Here is a 13,101-nt window from a genome sequence, read left to right on the forward strand (position 1 = left end):
GGCCATAATCTTGCATGTTTACAGAAAGACTCTATGAAAATTCACTAGCCAGTTGGCCAAGTGATTGTAAAACTTTGGACCCACTGACTTTTTATTAGTCAGGGGCTAGCTGGCCAGTCTGATCATTCAAAATGGTAGACACCTAGAGTGATTGAACTGGGTTTTATGCCACTTTTAGCAATATTCCAGCCATATCGCAGAAGGGGAACACGAAAAATGGGCTTCACACATTGTGCCCATGTGGGGAATGAAACCTGGATCTTTGACATGATGAGCAAACATTTTAACCACTCAACTATCTCATTTTGTTAAGTGATCATTGAACTGACAGTCATGTTAAAGTATGGGAGGCTTGTACTTAAGATTGCTTTGTGGAACATGGCCTAAATTTTCGAAGCTCTCTTAGAGCTAAGATAGTCGTAAGTTAATGTTGATGTATGGCACTTATGACTATCTTAGCACTAAGAGAGCTTCGAAAATCTAGCCCCAGGACCCAGATCTTCATGTATAATCCATACTTTTGTGTTTTGGTTACATGACGATCAAGGATCTATCGCTTGCTGCAATTCAATATTTCTGTGGCACCCTGGCGCACAACAAATAATATTAAAATAATACACATCGTGACCACTTCACATGATTAAAAAAAAAAAAACATTGAAGTGATGTAGGTCTTGGATGTAAAGGGCCAGAACAGTGTGTAATTCATATGTGATTAATAACGCTATAAACTTGAACAAATGAAATTATTCAAACCCTATTTTTGTATTCCATCAAACTGTTTAATGGCGTCATGTCTCATAGCTTGACATTGGCATGACCACAGTGAAGGTCAGTGTGCATGACAGGAAATCTCATTTTCGATGATAACAGTTTGTGGGTAAGTTTCAGGATCCAGGACAAATGAGCTGAACTACTTTGCAGTCATATGATAGTGTTCAGGAAATCCAGATCTCAAATTTAAGGTTTACATTTTGTTTCCTTATTGGTTAAACTAAAATTACACGAATGTTGGGATGTCATAAATTTCATTAGAGCATCAAAAGGTCTTGGTGCACATAATTTCACAAAGATTCATGTCTGGTGCCAAATGGCGCCCTTTGTAAAAAATGCATCTCTATTCCTGTTGTCTGATGACTTGGATTATTGTTGGTGTTATGAATATATAAACTTAATTATCATGACATCATGGATCTCACAACCACTGTGCATAGTTCTAAGGTCATCACTATCAAGATTACATCAGAATGACCTTTCATGAACTTTGACCAATGGAAAGATTGCGTGTGAGTTAAGTTTTGTGTTACTTTTAGCAATATTCACTATCACAGACTTTGTGGGGAATCGAACCTGGGCCCCACTTCTCTGATGAAACTATTAACAAGATGTTGGTCTGGGGCATGTACAGAGGGTGCTTCATGACTACATCTGAAAAATATTTTGATACAGTTTTTTAAAAAAAAAAAATAAAGAATAATCCAGAATATACTGAGGGAAAGAAATAAGGCATCACATGAAAGCACAAGCAGGGGTTAAAAAATCCAATCACCCAACATGCAGGACAAGTCAGTTTTCATTTCGGACAATCAAATAATGGTACCTTACTTGTCCGTCGGCTGCTGCAGATAAACTTGGATTTCCTTTCATATCTCCTCTAAATGTAGCTGTTAAATTTTCCGGTGATAATTAAGTAGAGTTATTTTTCTTTGCTATTCATCACTTTTCGATTAATAAAATAGTCCAGTAAATATAACATCAAATATGATGTTGATTTATTTTTTTATAATTACATCATGGTAATGTCATAAAATTACAGAAAGTTAACAGTCAGTCAGGACAAATTAATTTCTTAAAGTCACTTGAATAGTGGCAAGTGGTTTTTGAAAGACATTTTGAACCCCTGAGAAGTGTTCCTTCATTTTTGTCCATGTTTCTTCACAAGCTTTGTATTGCATAGCTTTTGAACAAAATGGAAAAAAATAAAGGAACACTTGTATTTTCATGTGAGCCCATATTTTTCACTCAGTATATTAATCTGGTCAAGTTTGTAAGTGTCTGATGAAAAGCTCAAAGAATGATGCTGGCTATAGTTTTGTTACAGTTCATAAAGTTTAACTGCACCCATAATAATCTGAGATGAAACCGATAACTTTACTCACATCACGACATGATAACAATCACCGAGCATGACGTGATAACATTCAGAGAAATACCTGGAAGACGTCACACATGACGAGACTGACTTACGGCAATGGCGACACTGCATGTCATCATGTTGCTACCACACTTATACGTAGAATGCAGGACTCTGCTGAAGCTGAATGGGTTGATCTGATTGGTTGTTGGGATGGTCTGGGTAATCGACAAGTCTCATTGGATGTGACATCCTGGTTGGTGGACCAATAGCAAACCTGATGTCATGGGTCATGGACAATTTATGTCATTATGACAGTGTATTAGTCATATCATGTTTCATCATTTATGATGATGTTATTGGGAAAAGGGATGTGAACATTTGAACACACAACTCTAAACAGGTCTTGGTATAAGAAAAGTACTATAATACACTGCATATGTGTGTGTATGTGTATGTGTATGTGCGTGCTTATACATATGTGCTCTTAAGTTTCTGAAGCAGTGGGGTAGCCTAGTGGTTTAAGCGTTCGTTCATCACACTGAAGACCCAGGTTTGATTCCCCATATGGGCATAATGTGTGAAGTCCACCATGATAATGCTGAAATGCTGCTGAATCTAGCCTAAAATTAAACTTACCCACTCACTCTTAAGTCTCATCATGAGCATATGAAGACTTTACTCACTTCAGCTCAGATGCCAATATAGGGTCTAAAATCTGTAGCATTGACAATATAACAAATACAATGCAGACCTACGCCAAAGGTCCAGTGGTCAGATTTATTTTTTTTATACTGCTTTATGATATGGTAATACAAATTGAATTGTATTGAAGCTATTACTGGACCAATGGTTTGCATGTAATGATAAAACATAAAGGAACAAGAGTCATCAGAAGTTGACAAATCCCCTGCCTCCAACAAATTTGAAAGCACAATTCATCTGACCGTTACATAAAGTGCATCTTGAATTTTTTAGACTAAGTGAAAAATGACTCCATGGAAAGCAAAACCAAATAATAATGAGAATAATAATGACTAAAATCTGTAAATAGCAAAAGGCACCACTTTCAGTTCTGTTTGATATAGCTCCCAATTTTTGTTGAAAAGTGCTGAACATTGTTTTTATTTATAATTCTATCATTTAAAACAGTCCAGCTGTAATTCTGTTCTCAAACCCATCATTTTCACTGAGTCGAGACAACTTTCTGACCAACCACTGTGCACCTTCACAGTTCCTCACGCAGGCACTGACAATGACTAAACACCTTTAACGACTTTACAAACGGGTCATCAGCACAGATACAGAGATGAAAGGAACTGTATACACCCACCGGTCAGTCAAGTGTCTGGTCTGAGGGATCCTCAAACACACTGGACTATTTCTACTCCAGAAGACCAGCCATGAATATCTGAGCAGCACCATGACAACTTACCTGTGTTAATGAGTTTTCACCTGTGTGAACAAGTGCAAGTAAACTGAAACATATTGTGTTTGTTGAATGTGGAAGAAACCAGGTAAGTCCTTTGAAAGACAGTTTGAGGCTGACGAGGACTAAGGATGGTACAGCACTGACACGTACCTCTGTCGGAGATTATTCGCTCTGCTATACCAGGTCTTTTCATCTTAAAGTACAACACTTAAATTAGGCCATATTAACTGATTTATGTTCATCCCCACCTGCCTTATAATTTTTTTCCCCCAGATCCTACAAAAAATCCCTTCCTTCTGAACTCAATGAACCCCAACCGCACACTACTGAATTCTTGCCTTGCAAACATCCAGCGCTCATGAAACACCTTTTCTGTGAGTTTTTACAAATTTTACACTGCCTTCAGCAACATTCCAGCAATATCATGGCAGGGACACCAGAAATGGGCTTCAAACATTGTATCCAAGTTGGGAATCAAACCTCGGTCTTCGGTTATCTCCCAAACAAAACTTCATTTGCAATTCGTGTCTATTCAACTGGCATATCGAGAAGCGAGAGTATACTACGTCATTCTTCTCTAATTGTGTAGAATGATACTCATGCTGTTGATCACTTGGTTTTCTGGTCAAGAAGTGATTATATACAGACAACTACCATACTGATGGAATACTGACAAATGTGAAGTAAAACTAAATTCACTCACTCACTATCCATTCGTAAAAACAAAAAAAAAAATTGTTTTCTGAAAACAACAAATTTTCAATAAAAAATATCATAGTTACACAGCTATGTCTGAAAATTTAGGTTGGGTTCTTATATGAAACAATAATAGAATCTGAAGCCAAGATTAAATATCACCTCATGGCAGGGCAAGTCATCCAGGTAGGAACAATAAAACAAATCACAGTGTTTCAGGTTTATGTACCTACCATCTGCAGGCATGCTGTCATCACTGCCAGTATGTGAGCAAGTTCTGGATTCTTGCCCAGTGTAAAATCTGAACAGTCAATTTTACATGTAACAGAATAGTGGAAAAACCTTCAGGGGATTGTTGTGCACACTCATTTCTTCGATGAAAGAGATGTTTGACCTGTTGGTGACCTCAGTTTTGTAGAAGCAGCAGAGTGAGTTGATGAAATATTTAAGTCAGTATACACTTGATATTCATTATCAACTCCTTAGGAATCATAGAAATTGCTTTTGGTTGGTTATTGTTTAACACTACACTCAGCAATATTCCAGTTACATAGCGGCAGTCTTAAAATAATCACGTCTGGACCAAACAATCCAAAATTGTTGGGATACAATGACATGCTTCAACCAAGTCAGTTAGTCTGACCACCCAATCCTGCCAGTTGCATTTTGTGACAAGCATGGGTTGTTGAAGACGAATTCTAAAATGGACATAAACTGCCTTGTTTACTACTAGATACTTCCAGGTACCGGTTCACGGCTCAGTGATTAGAGACCGTACAAACACATTTAACATACTTCAGTCGACTGTCTCAACGACAACATATGTATCGCTACCCATGATAATTCAAGTGAGAAATGGTCTTCAGCAATCCATGCTTTTGTAATAGGTGACTAACAGGATCAGGTTGACATGATTGACACATGTCATTGTTTCCCAACTTATGCTCATGATGTTGATCACTGGATTGTCAGGTCCACACATTATTCACAGGTCATCCCACCATACAGTGGATTCTGTCCAATCCGGCAAGTTTTAAACACCAGTGTAAAATCTCAGTCCTGTTTGCGGCTTGCACATTTATCTTTAGCTCTACAATCCGGCATGTTTTATAAACCAGATTATTTCTTCAGTCCAAATGAGTGCCTGTGTAGACAGATTCCACCGTAGCGGGAATATTGCCATGTGCTGTGTTGAACAACAAACAGACAAACAATAATACACATGTGGTACAAGGACTGAACCTTTGCAACTCTCGAGTCAAACTGATGAACAAGCAGTCTCCCTTTAAATGGAAGGTCATGCATGTTATTACATTGGAATCAAGACATGAGCACTGTGGGGTGTTATACAGAAGAACAAAAGGACTACATAACTTTACAGATGCAGATAGCTCTGTCTGAAAAAAGAAACTGCTGAGCAGACAAAATAATTTCTTTCAGATGCATTCCAAACTGAACATTACTAACATCTTTCAGACTAGTAAGTGTCCTGTGCTCATAGCATCCTAAGCATCCGAACAACGAAGAATCTGTTCACTCAATATATAAAAATTTCAACAAACCTCCTACAGGGAAACTACCTCTGATGAAAATATTAGTGAAAGGTGCAGTTAAATTGGCAGGTGCCCTTTCTTCAAAAGATATGTGGGAGTCTGGAGTGTTGAAAGAGTGATGGTTCACCAATTAAATATAAACAAATATCATTCTAAACAAACTGATGCCTTCATCGCGTTCTGTACCTGCTGTGATCCGCCACAAAGTAATTCAAGGAATAATATATTAAGGCAATATCGCTGCCCTTGGAAGTGTTTGGTTAAAGTTAGGGACCATGCTAAATGGCAAAGTTGTGATGTTGTTAAACAAGGTGGAGAAAAATACTCCCAAAAATCCCACACGATACCGTATACACGGTACCACCCGACCATGTTTCACAGAGCTGAAGGATGAGTGTTGTTCCTAGATATTGCTAGCTTCTAGAACCATACAATCAGCCACCCCAGCATGTACACAGACAAACACATAACGTTTACCTCGACACTACATCAAGTCAGAAATCAGACAGTTGCAGTAACACCCATATGCTCAGAGCAGCCACATAACGTTTACCTAATTGCTCCTTCTCATATCTTAGTGTCAAGGAAGTTTACCGCAATCACTCCATGAAAAGCTCAAGTCCAAAGAAACAGTTTTTTTCTGAATTGTATGAGAGATAATTATTTAATAAAGTTGAAAGGTCGAGAGGCCTGCTCGTGCGCAATTGCCACCCTTTTGCCTCCCCACCCTGATAGCGAGAATGGGCGGTTAAACCCTGTACTGACCTAAACCCAAATGAGGCAACCCACCCTGCTTGGTGCTGAAGGAGACACAGAGCCTACTGACGTACATTTAAGGATGGTGTTAGGTAAATATCTTCAATCTTTAGTTTCTAACAAATGACATTATAATCAATCTCAATGAAATGTTGCAAGTATTATATAAACTATCACAAAACGTGCTGCTCTGTTTTGTAAATACTCCCATGTACTAAACATTCCGCACCCCTTCATTCACCACCTCAACACAAAAGAATAGTTGAAATGAAAGAAAATGAACATAAAGTGTTCATGATAGATATACAGCCAGTCCTTAAAATATATACCAGTCCTTAAAACTAAATTCATATTAATGAAATATGGTGATTATTAAGAGTTTTAATAAGATAGCATGTTGTCAGTACACAACACAGTATGTTCGTTGTCAGTACACAACACTGCACGTTGTCAGTACACAACACCGTATGTTGTCAGTACACAACAATCTACAACAACCTAAACCTGAAGTTTAATTAACAGATAAGGGAATTATTTGTTTAAATAACACGAGACCAAGAAAACGTCAACACTATCATTACACAGTTTGGTGCAATATTAACATGCAAATAACTACAGAAGTATTAACGAAAACAGGCAATAATTAATACTTCTGAGAATGACGTTATACCTCATTTAGCAAATTTACAGCAATATCACAGGAGGTGACACCAGAAATAGGCTGAACCCATGGTGCCCATATGGGGAATCAAACCCAGACCTTAGGTGTAACAAATGAACCAGGTAACCTCTGGGCTACAAGATGCTTTAATATGGATTTCAAAGCCAGCTTTACCACGACTAGCCATATAACTTCTTGAGAAGTAATTTGCTTAATGAATTTACATCAGCAGAACGTGTTGAAAGAAAGGTGAGCAGAGCCTTAAACATTTATTTGAAAGAAACAAAAAAATGCAAATTTAAATCAGATTATTCAGAAACAGAAATTTGGGAAAATACAATTTCCCCAAGAGAGTTATTTGGTCTTGTTCTGAATGATATCGTCCTCAAAAGATTTTCACAACTTTAATTCAATGTAAAATATTATTAAATGGCACACAGCTGGATCAGAGTAACCCCTTCAAGTGACTCAGACAGGCATTCTATTCGATCATGAACATTACAACCCTATTATTTATTACATCAAATATTCATAAAACGTGAAGGAGGAGGAGCCCCTTCATTTGTCAATGGGCCTGGTGAGACTGTGTGTGCAATGGTAAAAACAGGAAGTTGTTTGAAAGGCTCGGAATGTCCTCTGCGGCTGACCACAGACTAAAGAGAGGCTTACAAGGTGTGTTTAACTGTCATCTGATATCAATCTACTCCACGTACTCACACACTCTCACCATACGTGTGCACCGTATTGAGGCTTTATCTGACGACATCTAGCGGTACAATGATTGAGCATTTTTCTTAAGAGAGAGGCAATCTCATTGGATAAATTTGTTCAGTTTGAAAAAGTTAGTAGGAAACAGATAATTGAGAGTTAGTCACAACTAAAGACATGCCCGAATGCAGTGGAAACTTTCACTGGAAAATTTAAGCCTATGGAAAAACTTTCATATCATCCTCTCAAATTCACCTGTTTATATGTCCACATTAAAACAATTAACTTGAAGAAATGTAACAGTTAGAAACTTAACTGCTGACCCTTGTGGTCACAAATAACATATACAGTTAAAAGAATTACATGACTATGACATATCATATCATATGGCTAGTCTGCAATGATAGAAAATGTTTTTGAAACATTTTAATTTAAATTAAAGAGTTTACAAAATATTACAAGCATTTGTGCTGAACTACAAAAAAAATCTTGCTATTTTGTGGCTGCTCTGTTTTGTAGATATTCCCCTGTACATTCCATACCACTTGACTCCCCTCTCCAATATGAAAAAAAAGTTAAAAAAGAAAAATGAACATAATAAAGAGTTAATTGTAGATATTTGGAACCAATTCACATATTTTTCTGTACACAGACAGGACATTACAATGAAACTTCAAAATATCTAAGAAAAAGCTGAAAATATTTCAGCAAATGTCCCTAAACACCTATCCCCAAAAATGGATACAATTATCATGAATAAATAACAAAAAATGATCTTGCAAGAAAGGCATACCCACAAAAGCTTAGATAAGACTGTTAAATGTGCAACAATAATTAAGGTAAAGTAAATCGGGGGAGGGGAAGAGAGAGGGAATGAAGGATAGGGGTGGGGGGGATGAGGGGAACTCCAAATATGGGGGAGGAGCCACAAGTCAATATGAGAATTACACGATGTGAGGTAAAGGGATCAGCCGGAAGTAGGACATCCTCGTCACCGAGTGGGCGTGTGGAGGAGCTGATGCTTCTCACTAACTGAGTCTCCGCCTAGATGCATTCACTGCTATGTGTATATATAATGGTTGCCTTCTGTTACTACCATACGAGAGTAACCATAAACCACGCACCACACGACTAAACAACCACGTGAAATACAAGGTACAGAGAGTCGGTCGGCTTCAGTCACCAGTAGAATTACCACTACGTCAGCCTTTAATACATAGTGATTATGTTCATTTACTTTTGTACATATTTAAACATTATATATCAAAGACTCTTTAACACATTGGCCATAAATTATTTTATGGTACTGTTTAAAACTTGTCTTGAAATTAAATATTTTAATTTCATTCCATTTAAAAGTCAAACTTTTATTTCAGTGAGAACATTTCAACAAAAAGTCCTAATCTTACCTGTGCGGAAACTGTTAACAAATTTCAGAAATCACATTCTCTGAACAAGCAAGCAAGAAGCAGCTGTGGATAGTTTTAGACGGAAACAACTGGACAAACAGAACAGCAGACCTTTCACCCTGACATAGCGGTAAGTACAGCTTATACATACGTTGGGGCATATCCTGAATTGATGCTCACTGACCCATGAGGAGGTACGACATGCTGTAGCGCTTCATTGGCTGCAGCAATAAGTCGTGGTATTTGTGGATAGCCTGTAGGTTCACATGGCACACCTGAATAGCCACGAGAATTGACCTGTCATGCTGCTAGCTAGGTGAATGCTAGTGTTAGAATGTTGACGTCTCCCAACCTTAGTCTACAGAGGTGGGTTAGCATTAGGAGCTGTGAGACTTGAGGAGGGGATACTCTCAAAGTTAGGAATCTTGATTGTGGGAAATACTCCTTGTGCTAAAGGTTGTTTCTGGGCAGTGTTGGACAAAGTTTTCCTCTTACACTTTCACTGTATTTTCATCGAGTGGCTGGATTTACAATATCATATTTAGGTAAGTGTTGTATTGTGTTGTTCAAGCGTGTCCTCCATAATGTCCCGATAGGCTTGTTAAACAGTAACTGTTTGAAACATGGTGTTTATGAATATTTCACATTCTTAACAGAGTTAGCATTTTCTGGTTTTAAAATGTACTTTGAAAGCACAAATATATATTTAGAATATAGAATCACAAATAAGAATACGTATTAAATAATTTTGTTTTTGAACTAAGGTTTTATATCAATTCTAAATCTCACTGGTGTAAAGTGCCGTTATATTACAAAAACTATGTGTTTTTTTCATCTAACTTTTGTTTTTTTCAAAAGGGGTTCTTCATCAGAGAACAAAAGTTAAGGTGTTAATGTAAAGACAAATTAATTATCACTGATGTAAAGTGCAATTATATAGAAAAAAAATCATGATGTTTTTATGTAAGTTTAGGTTTATCAAACTGGGTTCTCTTCCCTCATAAAGGAACATTTACGGTCATATATTCAGAGGGTATATGGAATTGAAACCTACGTGTTCCATTCAGCCACTGTAGTTAAGATGAAGTGTACCTGGCTCAGAGCAAACATGATGTCTTTTTTTTCCAGATATTCATGAAAATCAGCTGTTATAATGCAATTTACATGTTGTACAGAATTTGAGGGAGGGAGTGGTGTTTTATGAAGAATAACTGGTGTATAACTCTTTATGTATAAATGATGTATGTATAACTAGTGTATGTGTAATTGGTATATTAACTTTATGTATAAATAGTGTATGCATAATTGATGTAATATTAACAGTTTATGTATAAATGGTGTATGTAACTGGTGTATAACTGATTATGTATAACTGGTGTTGAATTATTCTTACCTCCCAGTAGATCCTAGAATGAAGATAACAAACTGACAATATTATGACATTTGGGGGTGATTTACAATGGGTTATAGCAGCGGAGATAACATGCCCACATATACAAGGAAAACAACTGCCATGTGTTTAAACAACAACCTTGGCCTTTCCCATCCTGGGGAAACATCACGCACTGCCAGCAAAACTCGCTTCTCGCTTGTAGTATCTGATCGGAAGATTCAGACAAGAGTTCATGTAAGATATTAATCTTGATGCTCTAAGCTGGCAAAATGACAACATTATTATTCTATTGTTCAAAATCAAGCTTTAAAAGTGCCCTTTTCTTTAATTGAGAGCTATCTTAAAACTTGACTTAATGCAATACTGTGAAATTAAAACACCTCCTCTTAGTGGTACTATTACAATGACAACATGATTATCTCTTTAAATTGTTGCAAACTTACACTTTGGTGGATTCAGATAAATCCCCACATAATTTTTTCTTAAAAATCAGTGCTTGACATGTAATTTAACACTTCTGTTGTAAATGAAAATGTACTGTGTCAAAACATAAACCAGCACAGAAGACATGGATACGGCAAGAAAGACCTCTGGAGAAACTACACAATAAAGCTGTAAATTAAGTTTTCAGGTTACAACATTCCCGCGTAATCGTGTAAAAAGACCCATGTGAAATCTGGTAACCGGGCTGACATAACTGAAGTTTACGAAACACCCTGAAACTATGTACTTATCACTTAGCAAGCACTGGCCCAGATTCCATGAGGAGATTATGGAGGATTCTGTATATTGACATAACCCTATTTTAGGAGAACCCTTGTTTTTTTAACACTGGAGGGTCGGAGTCTTGACTACCTTAAAGATAACAATGATGGAATTTTTCTCTACAGTCAAACCATCCATGCTTCTTTTACTGATTAAAAATTAATTAAAAATTCATTTGATGATTTATCTGTTTTGTATTTGTGAGTGATTAATAATTGATTCCTAACAAAAAAACAAAACTCACAAAAAATGCTGCACATTAGGAAATAACATGGTGCTTGAGAATCTTGTGGACTTCTTTTGAGTGAAAGAGTGAGTGAGTGAGTTTAGTTATATTTTAGCCTATTCTACCCTGGGACCTTCACGGGTCACTTCTTTTTGAGGGTCCCAGACATGAAATGTATGTTTCAAGGAGACCACAACACTACGTGTGACGTCATGACTCGTGATGTGATTTCAGTTTTGTTAACAAAATTGGATGTGTTAAGAAAATTGGACACTGACAGTAGTATGTGTTAATGGTGATAACTGGATTATGTTTATTGACTAGAGATACATTGCATCCTTGGATATTCTTGTGCATATATTTTGTAGCCACTGAATTTTTGTCTATATTTCAATATCTGATGATGTTTTACACACAACTAATGGTTGCCTAGGGAATAGAAATATTTTGTGTTTGCAATGTAACAATCACATGAACACCTGAAGTATATCATGATGTTTCAATGGGGCATTGGGGTAGGCTAGTCATCACACTAAAGACCCAAGTTTGATTCCCCACATGGGTAGAATATGTCAAGCCCATATCTGGCGTCCCCCACTGTAATACAGATGGACTATTGCTAAAAGTGGCATAAAATCATACTCACTTATGAACTTTCAAACTAAAATGTTTACGTTTTCCTAAATTCATTCTTTATGACAAAACATAGAAAATATTCAACACATATACAATTTGTAAAGACATATCTTCTTTAAGTGGTGTTAGTAAAGATGTATTCCATCAACATTCAGAGTCAAGAGAATATATGTGTGCTAGGTAATACTGGTAATATATATAATATTTATTTCTGATTTTTTTACGTTTAAAAAAAATTGTGGAAGTCAGTCAAAATATGTTTAACACTTGTAATTTTATTCCCTGGGTTTCCCCAGTTTTAGAATCAGTCAACCATGACTGGGAAAAGTCAAGGACAAAACCATGGAAGCAGGTTACACCTTGGGATTGTCACACCTCAGGGATTTCTTCTGTCTAGAGTAAAAGCATCTCGCAAAACAGGATACACAAACAAAAAAGCAAACAAACAAACAAAAACCTGAGTGAGAAATGATTAACTTCATGAATAGTCTTGATCATATATGTGTAAAACTCCATCAAACAGCTTTAACAACAGAATTGAGTATATTATTGAAATAAGAAATGTAAAGTTACAAGTGAATGTTTTCTTTAGGCATGTCAGCAATATCATGAGTGAGTGAGTTGAGTTTTATGCCACACTCAGCAATATTCCAGCTATATGGCGGCGGTCTGTAAATAATCGAGTCTGGACCAGACAATCCAGTGACCAAAAACATGAGCATCGATCTGCGC

At 36.8% G+C, this 13,101-nt stretch overlaps 1 protein-coding gene across 3 annotated transcripts in view; it reads left to right on the plus strand.

Annotated features, from left to right (window-relative positions):
• Positions 1 to 8,914: 8,914 nt before the first annotated feature.
• The window catches only part of LOC137273457 (prostaglandin G/H synthase 2-like), a 28,081-nt gene continuing 23,894 nt past the window's right edge, over positions 8,915 to 13,101 (plus strand). Inside the window, exons 1-2 of one of the 3 annotated variants that reach the window (XM_067806155.1) lie at positions 8,915 to 9,095; positions 9,378 to 9,479. The gene's annotated coding sequence lies outside the window, so the exon portion shown is untranslated. Of the gene's footprint in view, positions 9,096 to 9,316; positions 9,480 to 9,508; positions 9,895 to 13,101 lie in introns of those variants that run through there. The other 2 variants (XM_067806154.1, XM_067806156.1) reach the window with 2 other exon arrangements.

Source organism: Haliotis asinina, chromosome 2 (genome assembly GCF_037392515.1).
Source record: "Haliotis asinina isolate JCU_RB_2024 chromosome 2, JCU_Hal_asi_v2, whole genome shotgun sequence".
Taxonomy (NCBI): Eukaryota; Metazoa; Mollusca; class Gastropoda; order Lepetellida; family Haliotidae; genus Haliotis; species Haliotis asinina.